The 25,275-nt window shown below is 50.9% G+C and overlaps 5 non-coding genes and 1 pseudogene across 5 annotated transcripts; 4 read left to right on the top strand and 2 right to left on the bottom strand.

The window, feature by feature from the left end:
• Positions 1 to 1,517, top strand: part of LOC135889203 (uncharacterized) — a 407,029-nt pseudogene extending 405,512 nt beyond the window's left edge.
• Positions 1,518 to 9,407: 7,890 nt separating this feature from the next.
• On the bottom strand, positions 9,408 to 9,489 carry TRNAS-AGA (transfer RNA serine (anticodon AGA)). The gene has a single exon. It is a non-coding gene; the product is annotated as a tRNA-Ser (tRNA).
• A 6,387-nt stretch (positions 9,490 to 15,876) lies between these two features.
• TRNAK-UUU (transfer RNA lysine (anticodon UUU)) lies at positions 15,877 to 15,949 on the top strand. Its single transcript has one exon. It is a non-coding gene; the product is annotated as a tRNA-Lys (tRNA).
• Positions 15,950 to 19,928: 3,979 nt separating this feature from the next.
• TRNAK-CUU (transfer RNA lysine (anticodon CUU)) lies at positions 19,929 to 20,001 on the top strand. Its single transcript has one exon. It is a non-coding gene; the product is annotated as a tRNA-Lys (tRNA).
• A 1,525-nt stretch (positions 20,002 to 21,526) lies between these two features.
• Positions 21,527 to 21,598, top strand: TRNAQ-CUG (transfer RNA glutamine (anticodon CUG)). Its single transcript has one exon. It is a non-coding gene; the product is annotated as a tRNA-Gln (tRNA).
• A 2,085-nt stretch (positions 21,599 to 23,683) lies between these two features.
• On the bottom strand, positions 23,684 to 23,765 carry TRNAS-CGA (transfer RNA serine (anticodon CGA)). The gene has a single exon. It is a non-coding gene; the product is annotated as a tRNA-Ser (tRNA).
• Between the last annotated feature and the right edge of the window lie 1,510 nt (positions 23,766 to 25,275).

Below are 25,275 nucleotides of genomic sequence, written 5' to 3' on the forward strand. Positions count from 1 at the left end.
GGGTCTCAGACCGCTATGGCTCTGAAAAAAGTGCTCCGGAGAGCTGCCTGCACAGGTGAGGAATTGGGTAAACCATCTCAAAAACTGTCCGTGAATACAGGAAACATTTGAGATGCCCTACAAAGCCTCTCCAAGTTGTAAGCTCTCCAAGTTCAGGATTGTTCCCTGCAGATGTGGCAGATGTCATTCATGGCTTCCCACCTATCCTGACTGACAGTTGGCAGCAGGTCCCTCCCCAATCTCACTTTCCCCTGAGAGTTCTGGTGAGATGCACACCCAGAACTGATCCCTTCCTCTCTCTCCTCGGGGGAAGGGTTTGGGGAAAATCAGCTCCAGATAGGTTTGATCTCTCCCGCACATATCTTGGTTTGTTCACACCTTTTTCCATTCCTCTCACTGAGATTTCTTTTCTCTCTGGTACAGGGAGTGACCTATGTCTGGATTCTCTCTGTCTCCCATCAGGTGACGGGATGGTGAGTGAGAACGAGGAGACACCCCAGCAGGAAGATGCTGAGCAAGTAGAACAACATGGGATGTTATCAGGAAGATCCAAAGGGAATGTTTCCGGGAGTTGTGCACTCCCAGAAAAAGCAAAAGCCTGTGAGACTCAGCACAGGCCAGAGGAAAACTTCAGTAGCCACTCAGACCTTATTACATGCGAGACAATCAACTTGGAAGAGACATGCTACATATGCCATGAGTGTGGGAAAAGCTTCAATGGGAGCTCTGACCTTCTCACACATCAGAGAATCCACAGGGGAGAGAAACCCTACACGTGCTCTGAGTGTGGGAAAAGCTTCAGTCGGAGCTCACACCTTATCAGACATCAGAGAATCCACACAGGAGAAACGCCCTACGCATGCGCTGAGTGCGCGAAAAGCTTCAATCGGCGCTCAAGCTTTATTAGACATCAGAGAATCCACACAGGAAAAAAACCCTACACGTGCTCTGAGTGTGGGAAATGCTTCAGTTATAACTCAGTCCTCATCTCACATCAGAGAATCCACACAGGAGAGACACCCTACATGTGCTCTGAGTGCGGGAAAAGCTTCAATCAGAGCTCAAGCTTTATTAGACATCGGACAATCCATACTGGATGGACACCCTACACATGCTCTGAGTGCGGGAAATGCTTCAGTTATAGATCAGCCCTTAGCACACATCAGAGAATTCACACAGGTGACAAACCCTATGGATGCTCTGAGTGTGGGAAACGCTTCATGGATAATTCAGCCCTCATCACACATCAGAGAATCCACACAGGAGAGAGACCCTACATGTGCTCTGAGTGTGGGAAAAGCTTCAATCAGAGCTCAAACCTTATCAGACATCGGACAATCCACATAGGAGAGATGCCCTACACATGCGCTGAATGTGGGAAAAGTTTTAAGCAGAGCTCTGCCCTGATCACGCATCAGAGAATCCACACAGGGGAGGTGCCCTACACATGCTCTGAGTGTGGGAAAAGCTTCAAGCAGAGCTCAAGCCTTATTAGACATCAGAAAATCCACACATGAGAGAACTGTAATAAATGCCTTGACTCCGGCTGGCCAAAGTTTGTTTTTAAAAAAATCACATTTGCAAATTCCCACATAGCGACCTTTGCACCATCTTCACCGTGGTCTCTCAGCTCCACCAGATGAGTTGCCTGGTTCTGCCTTTTGCAGCTCACCTTCTTTGGGGTCAGTCCTGTGATCTTTTCTATCAACTCCTTTCCTTTTGAGTCGTAGGAGTGTGTGTCCCTCCAGCCAGGAATGTTCATCAGCTCCAGGTGGGGGAGAGAGGTTTGATCCCAACAAGCTACACTGAGGCAAAAACTACCTGGGCCTGACATCCACTAGGACTGTACGTGGCGTTGGCTGCTCAAGTTAGTGATCTTGGTGTATAAAGACAATTCTAGTTGTAGTGCAGATGCAGCCCAGGTGCGGTGGTTGGCATTAGCTTGCCCCTTGACCTGACCTAAACTCCATCACTTTTCCTAGTCTAAACAAACCCTGAGCATCACGGTTATACTGTCCCCCCATTTCAAAGCAATTGTTAGTTATCAAGTTCCCCCTTTGGGAACAATTTTTTTTCATTCCCATTTGCTCTGATTTTGCTTCAGGTTGTGCTGGAGACCAGATATTTTTACTACCATTTTCCTCACTTAAAATATATTGAACTATAACAGAGAGCAGGAACAGGGCACAGATAGGGAAAATGTCATTTCACCCTCTGTAACAACAGAAGAAGATAGAGTAAGTCAGAGGGATTCCTTTATTCGCCATTGTCACAGAGTGTGGGGGGACACAAGGCCCTGCACCCCCGGCTTCCTGCGATTCACCATGACTCTCAGCCAGCCAGTAAAGCAGAAGGTTTATTTAGACGACAGGAATACAGTCTAAGACAGGTCTTGCAGGCACAGACAACAGGACCCCCCTCAGTTAGGTCCATCTTGGGGTCCCAGGGCGCCCCAGCCCCCTTGGGAGGTCAGAGCCCCGTCTGCCTCCCAGCTATCTCACCAGCCAGCTTCTCAAAACTCCCCCTTCAGTGACCCCTCCCACAGCCTTTGTTTAGTTTCCTGGGCAAAGGTGTCGCCTGGCCTCTAACCCCTTCCTGGGTTCTCATGTTACATGCTCAGGTATTCTCCATCGGTCAGTCTCCCATCCCCCAATGCAGACTATCCTAGCCACACTCCCCTGTCAGCATTCAAAGCCCACAGTAAGAACAGTCCCAGTTCGTCACAGCCATCACCATCCCAACCCCCCTGTTGTTAAACTGGTTAGGTCAATATTTTTTCTAAAGGGCTGGGAAGAGAATTCCCTAGTAATGACTTGGAACTAGGCAAAGTACCCATGCATTGGGCTCCCAAAGCAGTTGTGGCCCAGGCCCTGCAGGAGGTCGCTCCTGAAGAGATCTCCTTCCTAATCCGTTAGGAATCATGTGTTTACTATTTGGGAAATGCAATCCCTATCTAGGTAGGGATGGGGAAAACGGATTTGACATTTCTATTCAGCTCACCGCTGTCAGATGCTGCAAATGTGTAGAAAATGAAATCTGTGTTGAATGTGATATAGCTGCAGAAAGATACCTATTTTCAATAGATACCTGACATGGTGTCTTACAGGGATTCTAAGCCACTCCTGAATTTAGTCCCTAATTTGAATCTGTGCCACCAGATTAAGGAAATAAAAGGGCATATTTGGGGGAGTTATGCCTCATTTTCACTACTGATATATTGTGTGGTTGGTGAAGAATTCTACGCCAGAGAAGTGTAAAATTACTCCAAGTAAGGTCAAAGATTGGACAAGAACTCAGGTAGAAATTGCAAGTACTAGTGGTTGCTTTTCACCCCAGAGATGGAAGCTATGGTGACCAGTGGCCCAGGTAAACTATTTTTAGAACCCTGCTCCCTAGTTAAGTGGCATTGATCACACTCCTAAAGGATGCCATGATTAAATTGGGAACAACTGTCTTTTACCATTTGGATCCAAAGTTTCATGAAGCACTGAGAGAAACAGCTGATTCCTTCAGAGCCATTCCATGAATATGAGTCCCAATCTGGCTGACTTGTTGGACAAGAAGCACTTCCATGCTGGGCAAATGATGGTAGCCAAAGAGGGAATGTATCAGATTCCAAGTTCAGACTGCAGGATACATGAATGTTGAGTCCAGAGTCTGTGGTTTGGTCTCTTAGCTTTGCTATTACTTCTTATGCATTTGTATCACTTCTCCACCTGCTGCTACTTTGAAAGATTAGAAAGTGTGAAAATAGAGCACAGGTGCTTTTTCTCATGATGCAACCTTCCCACGTAGTGTGAGACCCCTTCCACCCACACTTCTGGGAGAAGAGCCAGGGCGAAATGAACTCACAGAAATGGAAGGCTCCTAGGTTATTGTAGAATGTGACTTCACACAAAGCTGACTGGATGGAAATGGGAATTAAGAGAAAACTGCCGTATAGGTTTATATTTTGTAATCTTTGAATAAGTTGTTACCAGCGACAATAAAATTAAAAATGAAGTTAATTAGTGTAAAGTAACAGGCTGATTATGTGATAACTTTCAATGTTACAATATAATTCAGGTTTTCTTCTAGTTCTCTCCCCTCCCCCTCCTACTATATCAGAAATGGTGGCTAATCCTGAAAAGTAAAACCTCACTCCAAAGGAATTAGAGTGGGGGAACATGTGAGAGAAATAGCATGTATGAAAATAGAGACCCAGTGTAGACTGTAATTATTTCTATTTCAAATGGAATTTATTTTGATAAACTTTAAAATAAATTTTCTGTTAAGAGGAAAATTGCTTGAGACAAGATGTGTAACCTTTTCCTCAGTTAGAGGGTAACAGCCACAGAGTTCCCCAATCCGCTTGTTTGCTAAACAAAGACATATCAGGCAGGAGAGGTCAGAATTTAAAATGGTGATGGATGCATGATGATTGATTTTTTGCAACCAGTTATTTTTATGGTTGCTGAGGCCCCTTTTCCTTTTGAGGAGGCCAGCTGTTAGAGCCCAGCTGTTTAACCCTCAGGCCTGGCCATGGAAACCTCCCCATAACTGGCCTTATGTTTCTTTCATGTTTGATACCTTTGGGGTTCGCACATCCACACTACATGCGATTTATGACAGCAGATACTTTGAGAAAACTGCTGGGTTAAGCAGGGCTATTCCAAACTGACGTTGGCCCAAACTCTGCCTCACTTCATCTAGAGCGGGACACGTCTGTATCGAAGGACTAGTTCACACCTGATTTGCCCAGAGACCTCGGGGGAGGTGTGGTAAGGTGGGGTAAGCTGGAATCTACAACAATAAAGTCAAAGGTAAGGGTGGAAGTCCTTCAGCTTTCAGATCAACAAGCCTGTTCTGTTCATTCCCTCTGGCGCATCTGGCACTGGTCACTCTCAGCAGCATACTGGGCTAGATGGATCATTGGTTTGATCTAGTATGACCAGGCTTGTGTTCTTATGTAAGTCATCTAAGAGAGACTGACTGCCAGGATCCCAGGACTGATCCCCTCTGGGGAATGAAGCACAACGGCGACAGGCTGTGTAGCCTTCACTAGTCTCCTTGTACCTGAAAAGCCTGCTAGCCTGAAGTGCTGGGCCCTCTATGCCATTACCTGGTTCCTCAACTGCAGCTACAGTTCCTACTCCATGTGACTCCAAAGCCAAAGAGCTGCAGAGATCCAACCCCTTGTCAGCTTTGCAATTTATTTTCCTTTTTCTATTTTTGTCCATTGTTTTTTTATGGACATGGAGCCTTCCAGCCTTTCTATTCGATTGGGGTGTAACTGTGGCTCAGTGGGTGTGAGTGTGTGAACACTTCTGAAATCTCACAGGGAAGATGCTAAGAATAGTTCCCCAAATCTTAATAGCCGTAAAACTCTGCCCTATGAAATGACTGCAGGCATGCTCCTTTCCCTATGGAAGCATTGCAAGGAATTGAGCTGTCAGATGTACATTGTTCAGCGAGAGCTGTTTGAAGTTCTTTTACTGCTGTCTCTATAAGGTCTGTCTGTGTGTTTTGGGGCGAGAGGGCGAGGAGAAGTATTAGCGACGCAATAGTGAAATCTAAGGAGAAAACTAATTCGCTTTGAGGCTGTGGGCTAAATGTAAGCAATAATTTGGTTTCGGTATTGAAATATTCAGCTGGCTAAATCTGGGATGCACTGCCTGGGTGAAAATCTCTGATTGGGGTTTTGTCATCACTAAATATGCACCTGCCTCCTTGGGTTGCTGTTTTAGGATTTATAAGGGTTGATTTTCTGCTGTATTCATCTGATGGTTTGACTAAATTGACGACTTGATTCCAATGCAATATCCTTGTTAACTCATTGATTTACTGATTTGCCCTGAACTTTCTCACTGTATTGTTTAACCCTTCGTTAGCTGAGTAGTATTTATAGTCATTTAGCCTTAGTGATGTGTGTTCTTGGTTTTATTTGTTCATGTTAATAAAACATGTAACTGGGATCTTGAGTCATTTCTTTCAATAAGCAACAGGGGCTGGAGCTGTGGAGAATGTGAGCGGAGATCAGCCACTCCCCATCTGAGCCTTCTCAGATTCTTCTAAATTAACACTGTTTCCCCCAAAGGGGAGCAATGGAGGGGTATCTATCTTAGCTCCAGCTGTGTCCTGGTGGGGAGGGAGAGCTCAGACCATCACAAGGGAAAATAAGCTCCCCTACCCAGGCTTTCAGGAATTCAGGAGGGGGATCAGTGTGCCCGAGTGAGGAGAGATCAGTGAGGTGGGGCTGATCTGAGTAGGGGTCAGGGGTCTTGCTCTGCAGTCACTGTCATGGCCATGCCCAATCCTTACCTCAGTCTGGTTTGCCCAGGGGTTGGGCCTCGTCAGGCCAAGACGGGGGTTGGAGCTCTGGTTGGAAGGGCTGTAAAAGGTAGTGAACAGCTTGTAGATTTCAGCCAGCAGGGTGTTGGCAGAGTAAATGTGTGTGTGTTAACGGGATGTTGCTGAAAGAGGACAGGATGAAGGTGGTGCTGGCAACTGTAACTGCATCTCCTGCTTTTCAGAAGTCTGAGGTTTGCAGCTGTAGAGGTTCTGCAAGGGGCTGTTATTGCACCAGACAATCTTAACTCTGCATTAAGGAAGTGTTTTGCCCGTTAATTAATACTGCTCCCTGAGTACTAACTGGGCTGTGAGGCTGACCCCCGAGCTAAATGCTTAGAAAGAAAACAATGAAAATATCCACTGTCCATGACTCATTTAAAACAACTCATGTCCCTCCGGTCTGCACTGGCAATGGTGAGAGGAAACCAAGCCAAGTGATTCATTCCCTCGGGAGAAGTTTAACCACTTCCATTCTCTGTATCTTCACTATAAGGGAAAGGAACAAGAAAAGCAAATTGAGTTCACAGGGAGAAAGTGGCAGATTTCTTTTCTCTCCAAGGCCCTGAGAGCAAACCCTGTTCTCCACATGACCCTTTTCTTTATATTTAACTCCTGCCCATTGGGCTGGATTCCTGCTAGTAACAACCCCTCGCTCTACTCCCTTCAGCATCTCAATGTGGTTACGATTAGATGAGTAATGTCCGTCCTTTCCCCTTCAACCTGCCTCAGATAGAGATAAGGAAGTTCTCCCTCACCAGGTGCCCTAGCCATGTGTCTGTGTGTCCACCACCATCTGTCCTTCCACTGGCAATCTTCTCAGATCACTGCACAGGGAAGAGAGCTTAGTGCCTGTAACCATGCCTCAGTGGGCCACAGCTGAGAGAGCCAAATTCAGGACAAACTGCTGAGAAATAGGGAGATACACCCCAAGGCTGGTGCCTAATCCCCCATAGGATATACCAAACCAGCAACAAAAGGAAACTTCTGCTTCACCACACTGGCTAACAAGACGTCATAAAAGCAGTTTCCTTGGGCATTCTAGACCTTGTATTACCATTGAAAACACGACTTAGAAATGAGTGGTTCTTTAAAACCAATCTCTTCAAATAAGAGGTTCTTCTGATCCCAAAGGACCAGTCACCCACCCAAGTCAATATATAACTTACATATTTCCCAAAAATCACGTTGATGCCAATCCTTTAGTACCTAAATTCTAAAGGGTTATTTATAAGAAGAAAGAAAGAAAGAAAGGTGAGAATTAAAATTGGTGAAAGGAATCAAATACATACAGTAATTGCAAAGTTCTTGGTTCAGGCTTATAGCAGTGATGGAAGAAACTGCTGGCTTGATAAGTCTCTGTCTGCTTCCAAATCACTGGAAGGTCCTCAGTCCCTTGGTTAGAGGCTCCCATTAGTATAAGTCCATAGTCCAGAGGTTTGAGCAGGAAAGAGGCTGGAGCAAGATAGAGACACAGTGGAGATGTTTCTGGGGCCTTTTATAACTTCTGCCATGTGGAGGGAAACCCATTGTTTCAAAGTCCTTAGCACAGCTGGTGGAAAATCACAGGTGAGATGGGAGCTTGGAGTCACATGGGAAAGTCCCCATCCATGCCCGATTTTGCTCAGTCATTGCAGGATGGATACTTTGCAGGATACTTCAGATGGAACATTCACAGAAAAGTCCGTTCAGTGTAGATGGGCATCTCCCATGGTCCATTGTGAGTTAAGTGTCCTTTTGATGGGCCACTCAATTTGAATAGTCCCTCCAAGACATCCTGGCTAACTACCTTGTGGGCGTTACCCCAAGAGCAAACATATTTGAAATACAGGTATGGAGCCAATGCTCATAACTTCAAATACAAAAATGATACATGCATACAAATAGCATAATCATATTCAGCAAATCATAATCTTTTCATAGACATCTTACATTTTGTACCAGATTTGTTGCAAATATATAACAGTGGTTGCATGAATGATCTATATGGTCATATTTTACTCAGATAACGTCACCTGATTTTTGCATCTCCCTGTGAAAACATAACGGACCTGTGTGGCTTTCTACAGGGTGTCATGATGTTAACGTTGGGGAATTCAATCTCTGTACTTGTGGGGGGTGTTGCTTCTTTACAGCCGACTCAGAGCTTCCAGCCTTGGGCTGCCCCTGCCTCACTGCCAGGCACACCGGGCTGTTAGCTGCACCCACTGTCCTTGCCGGGGGCCCTGCTGAACCCTGGGGGCTGCACTGCAGGGCTGGGGTGACTCTGCAGGGGGAGACGCTGCTGTGGAGCAATGTGGAGCAGGGGCAGGAAGGAGCCGGGGTCACTAGTCACATTCTGAACTGCCCAATGTTCCACATTTGGGAATGGCCGAGAACAATTCTCACGGGAAGGGGAATGCAGAGCAGTGACACTGGAGGTGCCCAGACCTCCACTGGGGGCAGCGTGGAAATTAATAATGGGAAGAGCGTTTGCAAAATTAGTCGTCACTGACAAGATTTGTCTCTGTTCTTATTTCACGTTCTGGTGTTATTTAGAGGGATCAGTACAGATTTTTACTCTATTAATTAAACACTTAACTTTATTTAATCAAGCCTAAAACTTAGTGTCACTTATTTTTTCTCTGTCCTAGCAAGAATGAATTGAATGTTGTGACTTTCTGGAAAGCGCAGAGAGATTAAATGTGGGGAATTCAGTCTCTGTGTTTGTGAGTTGATGTTTTCCTCTCACAGGTCAGTGCCTGCATTGAAATTCCAAGAGGGATCTAAGGATGGGCACTTAATTGGCAGAGCGACGTCTCTCAGGGTGTGAAAAATCCACCCCCCCCCCCAAACCCATATAGTTAAGCTGACCTAAGCCCTGGTTAGATAGTGCTAAATAAAAGGAAGAATTGTTCTGTCAATGTAGCTATTACAGGGATGGGAAAACCCCTCCAGTGGCTGTCTACTCCAAAGTGCTATAGCAGGGCCACAGCAGCATTTTAAGTGTAGACAGAGTGAAACTAGATCTGGCTCCAGTTCGTACTGTGGATGCTCAGGCACTAAAGATTACAGTAATAATAACAAGAGTCTAGTGCTTCCATAGTTGGCAGGATTTGAACCTGCGCAGGGTGACCCCAATGGATTTCTAATCCATCACCTTAACCACTCCACCACAACTACTTGATGTATGGGCATCTCACTACACGATGATTCTGTTCTCACAGAATTGTCACTTCAACATGTTTGCTCAGACCAGCTTCCCCAGCACACTCACGGCTGCGCATCAGTGTAAGTCTGTCCTTGGCTGAACAGCGAGAATTCCTGCCCATTTCCCTTCCGGCTGGAGCAGGATGAGAGTGTGTTTGTGTTAACGACATTGCTGTAGATTGTTGTTCATTCCCCAGGGTGACAAATTCAGACAGTCCCTTTCCTATTCAAATCTCCAGCCCACCATTCCACTAGCAGGGGCCAGGATTTCTCTGGGGCACTGAAATATTTCAGGGGGTTGGTGCGTGAACTCAGCCTTGCATTCCATCCTTGGTGTTTCATGGACTAACAACAGCAGCAGAAAGAAAGAGCTGAGCCAATATCTCCCTATCAGGGATGCAGGTGGCCATGTTCCTTCTGTCTGACCATCGCCATTGCAGAAGAGAAGGGTTCACTGGAATCGAACGCCCTGGCTCAGACCAGAGACACAGGGAGGTTTTGCTGTTCATGGATCTGTGCAAAGGAAATTGTGCCTCTGCGTGAAATTGAGGTGGGAAATGAAACGTCCACGTGGTGGCCAAATGCCCTAAGGAATGTGGGTGAAGGACTCGGGCTGAGAAATGATATATAACAGGGGTTTGTATCAATTTATTGACCTGATTAAAAACTATGGCTAAAAGACAGCCATTGTTGTTAGTACTTGTACCTGTGTAGGGACACCCCAGTGGGTGTCAAGTCTATTGCCTTCACCAGGGGTAGTCGATTATTTTATCAAGATCCAAATTTCTTGGTCAAGGTCTAGACTCCAGAGAAAACAATACATTGCTGATAAGAAGAAGTATATAAAAAGATTTTGTAGTCACTATGGGCATAACTATGATGTGTTGTGTTTCACTCTTTATATCTGGCACCACCACCTTTCCCTTTGGTCTTGTAGTTGACCAAGGGTAAAGCTAAACATCTCCTCAGATACCAGGGAGTGTTTGTGTTCATTCCTGTGAGCTACACAGGGGTTTGATGTTGCTGCTTTCAATCCTCCAGCTCTGCCGGGATAAGGAACAATTCAGGCTGTCACTGACTGGAAGGAGGGAGATTATTTTTTGACAGGGAGAGGGACACCTCATAGAATCATAGAATATCAGGGTTGGAAGGGACCTCAGGAGATCATCTAGTCCAACCCCCTGCTCAAAGCAGGACCAATCCCCAGACAGATTTTTACCCCAGTTCCCTAAATGGCCCCCTCAAGGATTAAATTCACAACCCTGGGTTTAGCAGGCCAATACTCAAACCACTGAGCTATCCCTCCCTCCTCTTAAAAGTGTTTGTCTGGCTGGCAGCCCTGGTTCCCAGGTCTCTCTTGAGAGAAGAAAGTTTCTATGCAAAATACCAAAATTTTTAAGGGAGAGGATGGAAAGGCGATGGGCACAGGATGGGGCCAGCATGAACCATAACATGGTTCATTTATGTGGGATGACTCTGAACATTGACTGATCTCCACTCCCTTGTATTTGAAGAGCTGTTTAGTTTTGCACTCGGGAAACTACAAGGCTGAAGCAATGTAATGGGTGGTGACACTAGGATTCAAGGGTTATTTAGTGTTGTAAAAAATGTTAAAAACACTTAGCTTCAACTTGAGCTACCTGTTATTAACGGCTGGTTTCCCCAGGTCAGAAACGCCCTGGGTTTCCTCAGGCCTCGGTCGGAACTAAAGGGAATCGTCCCATGCTGCCCTTAGCTCCAGGCTGATTTTTCCAGGGAGGGGGGTTGAATTGATTTGTTTCCTGTTGAGAAGGGAGCCAGGCCAGTTCTGGGGGAACGAGACCTCCCAGCATCTTCCCAGCCCAACCCAGGCTGCTGCCCTGCCCCAGCCTCTGTCCCCCTGGGGGCCCTGCAGGTTTGACTCTAGAGCGTGGAGGGGGCAGCAGCGGAGGCAGAGGACAGACTGAACTGGGCAGATGCTAGGAGCAGACACCAGAGGCCTATACTGGCTCCCTCCTCAGCACCGAACAATCAGTCCCCTCCCCCACCCCCGTGACAGCAGCCTGGGGCTAAGGGCAGCGCCCACTGGGGGTTTCTCTTTTGCTCCCGCTGGGGTGAGCAGGGACCTGGGGGTGTTTCTAGCAGAGCCGTTGGAACTGAACTGGGAAACCAGCTTTTAATAACAGGCAGCTCAAGTTCAGACGAATTTTGTTACAATTTTCTTTATAATATGAAAGAATTCAGAAGTAACCGGGCAGCAGTTATTGCAACTCTTTTCTCCTGGTCTTCCCTGCCGTAGAAAGAACCAGCGCTTTGGCTTTTCATGATACAGGAGTCAGGGTCCTTCACTGTCCAGAATCAATGTGCACAGAAGCAGCCTGTTGTGTTTCATTTCTTAGCTTCTGGCGCCATCGTGTGGCCATTTCCTTCCCTCCTTCCTGCCCAAAGCACAGAGCCCAATTCCTCCAGGGAGAGGAGGACATCTTCCTTCTTTCCTTCCTGACCAGCCCCCTTCCTTGGAGAGCCCTTTGCTGGGGTCTGGATGGGGAACAGCCATTTTGAGGTTTAATTTAACACCATATTTGGTGTTGGTTCATAGATTTTACAGCCAGACTAGATCACTATGTACATCCGCTCTGACCCGATTCGTAACAGAGCCCAGAGAATTCCCCCAGTGACTCCTACATCCCCCCCCCCAACATCTTCTGGTTGAACGAGGACGGGTCATTCAGAAAGTCAGCGTGTTTGGATGTAAAGGGGTGAAATGATGGGAAAATTGACCCTTCTTCTGAGTTTAAATTCTGTAACTTCTACATTGGACAATAATACTCAGCTCTTCACTGGCCATGAATGAAAACCAGGTCTGCCGTATGAGAGACAATAATTCCACCGGAGAACCACAAATGTTCAAACTATAAAAATGTCAGCTCTGCATTACAGGCCACACTCCCTGCTGGGGAGCTACACAGGGACAGGCTGACGCTCAGAGGAGCTCTGCGTCTCTGGTCGAAATGGAATTATTTGGGCATTAATTCTATGGGGATGAAGGGGTTCTAGTTACCGGGGCCCTGTCCCTTTCAGGGATTGGAGCAATGCTGGAGAGACGGACGGGCACGGAGCTGGGGAGCCGTGTGTGCTCCAAGGAGAGTTGTTGGGCTCTGGTGACACAGAGCGGGGGTGGGGAGTTTGTAAGCTGTGGTGTTTGTATAGAGATAAAGTTGACTAACCCCCAGGTTCAAAGCTGTTCCTGCTCTGGGCTGTACCTGACACCCTTTGCTGAAAGAAATAGCTCCCTGGTTGAATATTTCCCTGTAGGGTAATGAGTTCCTAGTTCCAATCCAAATGATTCCCTTTAAAAACTTTTTCGAATGAAAATCGATTTCCAGACCCATCTCCAGTATGTTCAGGAGTTCGCTGAATGGGGCGCGGGGGGGGGGGAGGGGGGCTTGAAATGAATGTAAACACTCAGCATTTCCTATGCAAATGTATAAAAACCTAGCAGAGCTGTCCAGCAGCTAAAATCAGTTCCAGTCCTCGGCGTCTCTAGGAGGGACACTCTGTATCTGAGGCATGTGGGACACCTCTGTGGTGATGACAGGTGAAAAAAATGCTGGATTCAATGAAAGATGAGACCATAGGAAGGGAAGGTGAACGGCAGCGCCACACAGGGTCATAACACTCAGACACGGGGCTTCACTGTCACTACCCCTGTGTTTTCCATCATTTATATCCTAAGAAACACACCCTCCCTCTCCCCCACACACTGTCACACACAACCTTTTCCCCTTGAGCCCAGTACAACCCTCCCCCTCCCCCCCCACTGCACTGGATACAACCTCTCGGTAACTCACCCAGACGGGGGCTTGTCTCTGCATCTCCCCAGCAGGGGAGCAGAGAGCCGAAAGGGCCACAGGAGACCAATGGAGCTCGGCAGGAATAGAAAAGACTTCCCTTCCCTTCTGTTCTCAAGAGTCTCGTTAATCTCACCCATGAGACGTTCCAGCACCGGGTGGGCTCAAAGCACCAACCTTCCCCTTAGCAGCGGAAGGGGGGACCCAGCTCTATCACATGGAAGGAGGCTCCACACCTTTGCTGCTGCCATCCTGCAGCCTTTAATATGGATTTGTTTTAGCTAATGCAACCCCCTCACCCCCTAATCCAGCCATGAAACAAGGAGACAAGTCTCTAAGTGTGGACTCCGGTGGTGCAATGGGTTAGCGCCCAGTACTTATAGACCAGTACTGTGTAGAGTGGGCACCTAGAGCAGAGGCAGCTGGTGCTGACAGCTCCAAGGGAAGGCTTAAAAGCCACAGAGCAATCGAGGGAGGGGCAAGAGGAGGGGAGGACCATGCCTATGCGTGGCCAGCAGACAGGTAACAAGACACCCGGTCAGCCTGCTCCCTGCCATGCCAAACACCCACTGAAGGCCACCTGCAGGTCAGCATGCGCGGCGGCTGCTGATGCTCTGTGGCCAACATCAGAAGCTGGTAGGAAAGCAGGGCCAACCCGACTGGTGGGGCCTCTGACTGTTCCCACTCAAGGTGCTCACTTTGGCAGTGGGGCAGGAGATTTTACCCCAAGAGGCTTTTCCCCAGCTGGCGAGAAGCAGAGAAACACCCAGGCTGCCAAGGCGCTATTTAGCAAGCCCCCTCAAGCACAGGGACAGGCGCACATTTGGAAGAGGGAAACTGCTCCACACGCTAGCCCGGGCAGCCGCCCATTTTCTTTGGCAAATCAGGAATGGCAAAGGCTAGACTGGAAGCATCTGGGGCTCACGCCCCAGCCATTGTGACGCCCAACCCCCAACTCCCTCCCAGGCTGTAGCTGAAGCCAGAGCATTGGCCTGAGCAGCCAAGAAGAGGTTCCAGCCCCAAATAAAGCAGGACTTTCAACCAAAGTAAGCACAACCACGAGGGGATTTAAATCCTGAATCATCTGATCCACAGGGAGATGCTTTATCCTTTAGGCCACATGATGAGGGGGTCTAAGCACTTCTTTGGAAAAGGCGGACACTGTGTTTCTTTGGTCATCTACTGAGTGGGCCGAGACTCTCTGGGTACAGGAAGTCGAGTTCCCAGTGAGATGTGAGACTTAATTCTCTGAAGCCAGGTGCAGGACTTTGGCAGGGAGGCTTAGGCATGGGGGATTGGGGTGCAGCGGACGGACCGGCTGTCTAGGTGTGGAGATTTAGTGGTCCTGAGGCGGAGGAGGAGGAATCCTGCTGATAGGCAGTGGCCTTGCAGAAAAAGAGGAGGGGTTGCTGGGAGTTTTTTTGCCTCTCTTTTGCCTGCCTGCTCGCTCTTGTGGGGAAAGGGGTAGGCCCTATTAGCAATTCTGGCTAGCTCAGTTGGTAAAGCATCAGGCTCTTAATCTGAGGGTCCAGGATTCAAGCCCACGTCCAGACGCTCAGCTTTTAAGTGGCCTTGTGTGCCAGGAGACATACATTTTCTGGTGGTGTCCAGAGCAACACACGGATTCCCAGAAGCCGTGGCCATTTCCGGGAAAGGTTCCTTTCTCCTGCTGAGTCCTTAGAAAGCAGGATAGAAGCCCACATCTGTAGCAGCAGGCCCAGAAAGCGCAGTCTCTGGTTGGCGGGAAGCGCTGTGGGGGCAGGCACTGGGAGGGAGAGAGCAGCATAGAGAGGGGAGCAGAGACAGAGAGAAGCTGTGGGTGCAGAGTACAAACCTGCCAGCTGAGGGTCACAGGTGTCTAGAGAATGTGACACCATCAGGTCCCGTGGCGTAAAGGTCAGCTGTCAGATCGCTGAATACTGCAAGCTGAGCTCAGATCTCAATGGGACTTTGGGACCCGTTGCTTCATACCTAAGCACAGGTGCAGTTTCAAGGCTTTGTCTTGCTCTTTCAAATGACGCGGGAGCCGGTCTTTTGCCTGCTAGCTGTTGTGACTTGCGCGCCAGAGGGAACGTCGGCTCCAGCAGGCCGGCCTTGCCTGGAGCCCTAGAGGGAGGGATGGGAGCTGGGTTTACTCTGAGTCCTGCAGCTGGGCTGCAGCCAGGCCTAGGAGGCAGCCCTCTGGGTTGACCTACTGGCCCAAAGTCATGTTGGCCATGTTGGTCTTTCCCCAGGAATGCTGAAGGGTGGGCCTGAGGGAGGGAGACTCAATCCTCCCCTCTATTGGTCAGGGCTGGAGAGGAGGCTGTAAGAGCAGCCAGGTTGCGGAGCTGGGCCCTCTAGAGTTTGGGGAGGGTGGAGTTGACTGGGGAATGGTGCTGGCAAAATGCTGCAGGGCGTTAGAGGGAGGCGCAGGCCAGGACTGGGGCTGGGAAGAGAGAGAGAGACTAGCAGGTTTCCTCTTTTGTTTCCTACGCTCTTTTTCTTCACTAGTTTCTCCTCTGCACAAAGTTGCTCTTTTTTGTTGTGAGCCTGGCTAGCTCAGTTGGCAGAGCATCAGACTTTTAATCTGAAGGTCCAGGGTTCAAGTCCCTGGTCAGATGATAAACTATTGCCAAAGATTTTCAAAATCTCTCTCTTTGGAGTCCTCCCGGATGTTACTTTTCTCTTCAGGATTTTGCCTTTCCTAAAACGGGCCTTTTGTGTGTGGGATTGAAGGGGCAACTTCCTGACACCCCCTCTGTCCTCGCAGGCAGGAGGAACAAAGGCCTCTGGGCACATAGCAGGTTCCTCCCAGATGGCTGAATTCTCCCGTGGTGGAGGTGGAAGCTCTGTCTCCTGGCCTCTGTTTCTGCCTTCCTGTGGCTGTGCTGATCTGGCTGGCCTGTCTGAGACAGGGTGTGAGGAATGTTTGGAGCTTTTGCTTCATATTGAGGGCTCCCTCCTCCAGCAGAGCGATGTGGGCTCTGCGGAGAGCTGGAAAGAATTGCCCCGTCAGCGTTAGGTGCTCACCCAGCGCTTGGCTTTCCTTTGAGGGAGCGGTGAGGAGGACGGGGCTCAGGCCCCCCAGTTGGAGAGGGGTGCAGGTGTCGGGGCTGCTGGCCGGGACCTGGAGGAGCATGAGAGGCCTGCAAGAGGCCACCTCTCCCCAGGAAGCAAGTCAAGCTGAGCAAGGCAGGCAAAAGCGAGTCTTGTCTTCATGGGCCGCTCACAATGACGTCCTTTTTGTGTGCCACGGCGGCCAAAACATCCCGGACGGAGAAGCAGCAGGCCAAAAAAATGCCATTCAGCTGCCAAAGTAGCTCAGTTGGGAGAACGTTAGACTGAAGACCTGAAGGTCCCTGGCCCAATCCTGGGCTTTGGCAGGCCCATTCTTCCCTCTTTGTGCAGGGGTGGCTTGTTTTCTGGGAGCAGCGCCTTTAGCTGACATGAGTCCATGCTCCCAAGCCAGATAACAGAATGTGGGCTTCTGCCCCTAGTTGGCCCACCTGACCTTTAACAATGAGAGACGGGAGCTGTCTTTCCAATATGACTTATTGGTCGACCCAATCTGGCGGGAAGAGAGTGAGGCAGGGTGGCCCTCAGAGATGGTGCCAGAGGGGGCAGGGACTGGAGACGGAAGCTCCTCTGCACAGCTGAGTGAGGGCAGTACTGAGGAAGGGGCATCTGTAAAAGTGGCCACGTGGAACGTGGCAGGGATTCGGGGGCCCAGGAGGAGGCGCTTGATGTTCAGTGCCTTGGAGCAGCTGGACTTGGACATGGTGGGTGTTCAGAAAATGCCCATTAATGACTTTAGGGTAGCTCAATGGGCAGAGGGTGATTGGAGGAAGGATCTGTCTTTCTGGTCCTTCAGGCCAGGGAAGAACGATGGGGTTGGACTCTTGTTCTTCACATTCGCAGTGCGAGTACAGAGGTGGTGGAGCTCTGACTAAGGACCTAATTACTGGTGGACTTTTTGCTCCGTGGCACTGGTTACCACTATATTAGTGTTTATGGTCCCCAGTTAAGGCATGAAAGGAAAGATCAATGGAAGGAACTGGCTCCCTTCCTCTGGACCGCACGGTGTTTGGTATTGGGGGGGATTTTAATTGTGTCAGCTGGCCTGAGGACCACTGGTCCCGTTTTCCCAACCATCAGAGGAAACGTTTTTACAATGAGCACTACCTGGCGCAGGTCTGTAGCGAGGTCGACTTAGAGGATGTGTTTCTCCGTAGTGGAACCAGTGGAGGATGGGCAGTAGCCTCCTATTCCTCTGACCTGAGCTCACAGCAGCCGCAGATGGAGTACACCTTTCTGCGGGGACAGGCCAGGAGTCGCATTGACTGGATTTACGTGACGGAGAGCACGTCGACAGCCCAGTGCAGGGTGGTGCCAATGGACTGTTCGGATCACGCAGCTCTCACCGTGTGCTCAATGTGGGCAATTCCCTGACCAACGGCAGAGGATATTGGAAGCTGAACATCCAGAGCTTGCAAGATAAAGGGGTAGGGCGGTGAGGCCTGGCGTTGTTGGCAGAACGGGAAAGCATCAGAGGGTTCTATGGCAACTAGGGGGTTGGTGGGAGTCGGGAGGGAGGAGTTGGCGGCTTTGTCGCCCGGCAGTCGGGCAAACACCACAACATTAAAGAAACCAACGGTGCCAAGTCCTGCAGCATCGCCTGTGGGATTTCCACAAGAGCATCCAGGCAGGGGAGCCAGTCAGCGTGTGACTGTACGACTGGATCAAGCGACAGCTGGCCGAGTTCCAGGAGATGAGGCTGCAGCTGGCCGATTTGAGCGGGACCACCGAGTGAAGGGAGGGGCGGCCTCCCCTGACATTTTTGCGGCCTGCTGGGAACAGACAAAGCAGGGGGATGCTGGGACTCAGGGCAGGACCCGCGGATCTGGTAGAGCAGGACCACAGTCGATGGAGCAGGAGAGAGAGTCCTGTGAGAGGAAGCCGCTAGTGGGAAGCAATAAGTGCAGAGTGCAAGCCAGCAAGCTGAGAGTCACAGGGGTCTAGAAATCAAAATTGTAGCAGGTCCCATGGTGTAATAGGCACCACTCAGGACTTTAAATCCTGAAATCTGAGTTCAAATCTCAGTGGGACCTTCTGGAGATATGTTGGTTTGCTACAAAGCCTTGGAGCTCGATGTGCTTCGCTACCCTGTTTCTGGGTAAAGTAGAGTGAGGTTTTTTCCCCTCCTGCTGGGTGACTGATGCTCACTGGAGATAGGTCTTTGGTCCAGCTGGTTCAACAGGATGGCCACTATAGGTTGGGGTCCTAGAACTTAACAGTCTGGCTAGAGATTCCTGCAGATTGACCATATGGTTGTTTTTCTCGCTGCTTCACCTCATGTCCACAACTTTAGTCCCTGTCCCTGCAGCTGCCACCCTCTTCCTCTTGCCCACATGGCATTTAAAGGAAGCAGTGCCAGGGCCAGGCGGGATAGTCAGGAGGGGGAAGAGTCCCAGGCTGGAGCCCAGCACACCTTTCCTCCTCTGGACACCTAGAGCAGAGGCGGTTGGTGCTGACAGCTCCAAGGGAAGGCTTAAAGGCCACAGAGCAACGGAGGGTGGAGGAAGAGGAGGGGAGGACCATGCCTATGTGTGGCCAGCAGACAGCTACAAAGACACCTGGACAGCCTGCTCCCTGCCATGCCAAACCCGCACTTAAAGCCACCTGCAGACTGGCATGCGGGCGGCTGCTGATGCTCTGTGGCCAACATCAGAAGCTGGTAGGAAAGCAGGGCCAGCCCCCCTGGTGGGGCCTCTGACTGTTCCCACTCAAGGTGCTCACTTTGGCAGTGGGGCAGGAGATTTTTCCCCAAGAGGCTTTTCCCCAGCTGGCGAGAAGCAGAGAAACACCCAGGCTCCCAGGGTGCTATTTAGCAAGTCCCCTCAAGCACAGGGACAGGCGCACATTTGGAAGAGGGAAACTGCTCCACACGCTAGCCCGGGCAGCCGCCCATTTTCTTTGGCAAGTCAGGAATGGCAAAGGCTAGACTGGAAGCACGTGGGGCTCACGCCCCAGCCTTTGTCACGCCCAACCCCTAATTCCTTCCCGGGGCTCTAGCTGAAGCCAGAACATTGCCCTGAGCGGCCAAGAAGAGGCTGCAGCCCTGAAGGGAGCCGGACTTTCAGCACAAAGGTAAAACTGCACAAACACAATAGGACTCAAACCCTCAATCACCTGATCTGAAGTCAGATACCTTATCCATTAGGCCATGTGAGAAAAGCCTTTTCAGGTACTTGTTTAGAAAAGGCAGACACTATGTTTCTAAGGTCATCTACTGAGGGGGGCCAGAGACTCTCTGGGCACAAGAAGTCGAGTTCCCAGCGAGATGTGAAACTTAATTTTCTGGAGCCAGGTGCAGGACTTTGGCAGGGAGGCTTAGGCTTGGGGGATTGGGGTGCAGCGGACGGACCGGCTGTCTAGGTGCAGAGATTTAGTGACACTGAGGCACAGGAAGGAGGAGGAGGAGGAATCCTGCGGATAGGCAGTGGCTGTGCAGAAAAAGAGGAGGGGTTCCAGGCACTTTTTTTGCCTGTCTTTTGCCTACCTGCTCGCTTTGGTGGTGAAAGGGGAAGATGCTCTTAATAAGCCTGGCTAGCTCAGTTGGTAGAGCATTAGGCTCTTGATCTAATGGCCCAGGGTTCAAACCCCTGCCTGAGCACTTAGCTTTTAAGTTGCCTTGTGTACCAGGAACCAAATTATTTTTGGTGCTGTCCACCAGCCACACATGGATTCCCAGAAGCTGTGGCCATTTCCTGGAAAGGTTCCTTTCCTCAGGAATCAGGAGAGAGGCCACAGCCACATCCACAGGAGCAGGTGTAGAACGCGCAGTCTCTGGCTGCCAGGAAGTGCTGTGGGGCCAGGTGCTGAGAAAGCCCAGAGGGAGAGCAGCAGAGATGGGTGGGGGAAAGAGAGGGAGCAGCTGCAGAGAAGCAATGAGTACAGAGTGCAAGTGTAAAGGGGGGGTTCTGGTCCTGCTATTGTGGGGATCTTCCCTGGCTTATACACGACCCCGGTGGAATTGGCTAGTGAAAGGATCTGAGTCCCCACTCCCTTACCCAGAGGCCTGCCTGACCTCGAGGACTCTCGTGTGTGGCAGAGACCTCGTAACCCCGACAAGGCTGGGCCCAGGAATCTGGGGGGCTTGACCCCCAACCTTGTTGTGATCACTTGAACAGGGGCTGGGGTGTCCGCACTCTGAGGTGCTCTCTCCGCTCTGGATGCTTCCCTCACCCACTCATCATTGCATGTGCTTCAAGCAAATACCATTTTTTACCCAGCAATCAATGTAAAACATAAGGAAAGATGGGAAGGTTAAAGGAAAACCCATCACCCCGTTCTGTGGCACAGGGAGATCACAACCAGCGTCTCTGGAATGTCAGGGCAGGTCACGGTCTCTCCCTCACATGTCCCAGGCTCCTTCCCAGGCCCTGGCTGTGCTGCAGGGACACCGCGGGCCGGACACTTGCTCTGGCGGTGGCCACGTGCTCTCAGGCTCTAGGTGGCAGGACCCTTCTTCCCAGCGTCAGCCCCATGTAGGGAATACGATCCCTCCCCCCGAAAGTCTGGCCTGCAAGGCCTCTTGACTGGCAGCATCTCCTTGTGCTGGGCCTTCTGCCCAGGGTCCCCCTCGCTCTCCCAAGCCGCTCACTGCTCCCACCTCCAGCCCCAGTGCTGCTGCGGCTCTGCCTCCATCTCCCTGGGCTCCTCTGGCCTCTCTGGCTCCGCTTGCTGCAGCTCTTCTCCCAGCCCAGATCTGCTCCCTGGGCAGCTTCTATGGCTCATGCTGCTGCGGCTCGGCTCCCAGCCCGGATCTGCTCTGGGTCTCTCTGGCTGGCGCAGCTCTGCTCCCCGGCTCTTCTCGGGCTCCTGCTTGCTCCTTAGCTCGGCCCCACTCTGGCCCAGGCAGTTCCAGCTCACACGGAGGATGGGACCCCCTGGCCTGGTGACTCCCTTATTAGACTGCCTGGCCTGTCAGTCCGGCTAACTTGGAGCTTTGGTCTCTCTCCATTGCCCCTGGGGACTGTCAGTCTCAGGGTTCTGATTTCCCATTGACCCTCCCCGCTCTATTGGGTGTGGGAAGTAGCCAACCAAAAACCCCACTAAGAGTTAGTAAGGGGCCAACAGTCCCTTACACAAGCCAGCTCTGTGAGAGTCACCGATGTCTAGCAAAAGCAGCAGAAGCTGGTCCCATGGTGTAATGGTCAGCACTCAGGACTCTGAATCCTGCAATCTGAGTTCAAATCTCAGTGGGACCTTGTGGTAAATCCCTGGAGCTCAAAGAACTCAACTTTCCTGTTTCTAGCTGTGCAAGAGCAAGTCCTTTCCCATCCTGTTGGGTGACTCACACCCACTGGAGCCAGGTCTTTTGTCAGGATGGCTGCAATGGGTTGAGGTCTAGAACTGGCTATTGATGTCTGCAGTTCTGTGGTTTGACCTGATGGTTGGGATTCTCGCTGCTTCATGTGATGCCCACAAGTTTGGCCCTTGTGCTTCCTGTCACACATTTCCTCTTGCCCACATGGCACTTGAATAAAGGCATGCCAGGGCCAGGCTTGATAGGCAGGAGGGAGGAAGAGTCCCAGGCTGGAGCCCAGCACACCTTTCCTCCTCCGGGCACCTAGAGCAGAGGCAGCTGGTGCTGACAGCTCCAAGGAAAAGTTTATAAATTACAGAGCAACTGAGGGCGAGGCAAGACGAGGGGAGGACCATGCCTATGTGTGGCCAGCAGACAGGCAACAAGACATTCATCCAACCTGCTCCCTGCTCCCTGCTCCCTGCCATGCCAAACCCCCACTGAAGGCCACCCGCAGACCAGCGTGTAGGGCGGCTGCTGATACTCTGTGGCCAATATCAGAAGATGGTAGGAAAGCAGGGCCAGCCCCCCTGGTGGGGCCTCTGACTGTTCATACTCCAGGTGCTCCCTTTGGTAGTGGGGCAGGAGATTTTACCCCAAGAGGCTTTTCCCCAGCTGGCGAGAAGCAGAGAAGCACCCAGGCTCCAAAGGCGCTATTTAGCACAGGGACAGGCGCACATTTGCGAGAGGGAAACTGCTCTACATGCTAGCCTGGGCAGCCGCCCATTTTCTTTGGCAAGTCAGGAATGGCAAAGGCTAGACTGGAAGCACATGGGGCTCATGCCCCAGCCTTTGTGGTGCCCAACGCCTCCCCGAGGCTCTAGCTGAAGCCAGAGCATTGGCCTGAGCGGCCAAGAAGAGGTTCTAGCCCTGAAGGGAGCAGGACTTTCAGCACTAAAGGTAAAACTGCACAAGCACAACCACGAACGGACTCGAGCCCTCAATCACCTGATCTGAAGTCAGATGCCTTATCCATTAGGCCACACAAGAAAAGCCCCTCCAAGCACTTCTTTGGAAAAGGCAGACACTGTGTTTCTTGGATCATCTACCGAGGGGGGCCGAGACTCTCTGGGCACAAGAAGTCGAGTTCCCAGCGAGATGTGACACTTAATTCTCTGGAGCCAGGTGCAGGACTTTGGCAGGGAGGCTCAGGCACGGGGGATTGGGGTGCAGCGGGCAGGCCGGTAGAGGCTCTTAGCAAGCTGGGCTAGCTCAGTCCGTAGAGCATCAGGCTCTTTATGGAAGGGGCCAGGGTTTGAGCTGCTGTCCAGGGACTCAGCTTTTACGTTGCCTTGTGTGCCAGGAGCCAAATGATTCCTGGTGGTGCCCAGAGCCATGTGTGGGACAGGGAGGCTGAGACTTGTGGCACCTGCTCTGCAGCAGAGATCCTGGTAGCTCAGACTCAGGGAAGGCTTCTGTACTCAGAGGTGCTGACCTTGAGAGTTCCCGGGGGTTGCTTGATCCCTGCTCCACCTCAAGCCCTGCCCCCAAACCCCCACCCCAGTTCATTCTCTTCCTATTTCTTCCTCTCCCCACTCTCCAGCACACTGGATTACTGACAGGTGGGAGGCGCTGAAGGAGAAGAGGAGGAGTTGTCAGCCAGGCCTGCTAGCAGGTAGAGGAGCGGAGCTGGCTGCCAGTGGGTGCTGGGCACCTATTTTTTTTCCTGTTGGTTCTGCAGCCCCATAATATCTATGGAGTCGGCACCTCTGGCTGCACTGGCTCGGCTCCTTTCAGACTCTTGAGAGAGAAGCAGCAGCCAGGGCTATGGGTGATCTATGGGGCATGGGGCGCTAGGTGAGTGGCAGAGGCTTCAGGTGCTGAGAGTTTGCCTGACACCTCAGGGACACAGTGTGAGGTGGTGTCCCAGGGATCTCTATGAAAGGAGCAGAATAGGATTTATTTGGGGTGGGGAGAGAATTGAGAGTGTCTCAAGGGTTTGTACAGAGGTATTGCCCGGGTTAGAGACTGGCTAAAACACCAGCCTCGCTGTGAGCAGGATTCGAACCTGCGCAGGGGAACCCTATTGGATTTCGACTCCAATGCCTTAACCACTCGGCCATCACAGCTGTTAGCACAACAGTGGCCTAATGCCAGAGAAACTAGTAAATAATCACAATGCCCAGGCTTGAAGTCATCTGAAATCCAGAATTCACACAGCAAACCTGGCTCCCAAAGCACAGGGGGGATCTGGGGTTTGTTCTCTTTATTTAGCCATGTGCAGTAGCACAGAGAGCGCTTTGAAAAGTCTCCCCTCCCACAGAGCGGGAATGGGAAATGATTCTGAACTGGAAGCTTGATGTGAATGAGGATGGTGGGAGCACAGGGCCAGGGACTGACCTTTGCTAGAGAAACCAGTGACACACGGAACCAGGCTAAGGAAAATGTTTCCTGGAGTCAATCACTGGAATAGCAGCAGTTAAAATTGCAGAAAAATGTCTCCCAAGAGGAGTTAGCGCATTGGTGGTTTGGTAGCAGAAGTCAAAGATAAAGCGTGGAAGGTCTGCGGGTTGGGAGTGAGGGGCACCGGCAGAGCGGTGACTGGGGAGCTCAGGGCTGGGAGCTGCCCATCCCCGTGGCTTGTGTGGCTGCCCCTGGGCCCAGCAATGGCTCTGGAGGGCGACTTGCATCACCTGGGGGGAGGTGACCCAGACAGCGGGAGGCCGGGGGGCTCTGACTTACTGATAAAATTGGTCTCTTCGCTCCATGGTGCTCGGCGGCCTGGGTCAGTACCGGCACCTCCCAGGAACGGGTTGCGGGGGGTAGAATTTCCCTCCAAAGCTATTTTAGGGTCTGATCCTGCAAGCCCCCCATGTACCCAGTGCAGGATGGCTCCAGGCTCCTCACCCAATGCAGTGCTGGTGTGTACAGCAGAGAATTGGAAGCAGCAAATCGGGGGGTCAGAGAAAGAGACTAGAAATACAACCATTTACTTCTGAAAGGAGAAAAGAAAAAGCCGACATTCCCGAGCTGTGTAATCGGGCGAACTGCCCCTTGGCGACTGTGAGGGGAAATCTCAGGGGCTGTGCTCACCTGTTCCCAGGGTCGTGTCCTCAAGACAGATTTGTGGGAGAAAGGAAATCACCAGAGAGAGGAGTTGGGCCCAGTGTGGATTTTTGTGCTTTGGGAGGGAATTCAGGGCCTGGGACTGGAGCGTTAAGGAGGGAGCAGGTGACGGTTCCCCTCTGCTTTCGGGCTGAAGGAATCCTGGGTTCGGTGAGTCCATCGGGGGGGGGGGGGGGTGTCACATCGCTCAGAGGCAGAGAGGAGGAGAACTCCTCCCACAATGACACATCCAGATCCTGGAGAAGAAGGAAGAGAAAAGAGCCCAGCAGCCGGGGAAGGTGGCTGAGGAGGGGGTTCCCTTGTGTATGTTACAGAGCACTTGGGAAGCTGTGGCCATTCAAACACACTGAGCTTTACTAAAGAGCAAGGCCAGACTTCTGTGACTCGGAGAAGGATTTAGGTGTGATAACGGGCAAACAACTCAGCATGAAATCCCCGTGCAATGCTGTGGCCATCCTTGGCTGTATAGACAGGAGAACAGTGACTAGAAATAGGGCACTAGTGTTATCTCTG

This window comes from Emys orbicularis, chromosome 15 (genome assembly GCF_028017835.1).
Source record: "Emys orbicularis isolate rEmyOrb1 chromosome 15, rEmyOrb1.hap1, whole genome shotgun sequence".
Classification (NCBI taxonomy): Eukaryota; Metazoa; Chordata; order Testudines; family Emydidae; genus Emys; species Emys orbicularis.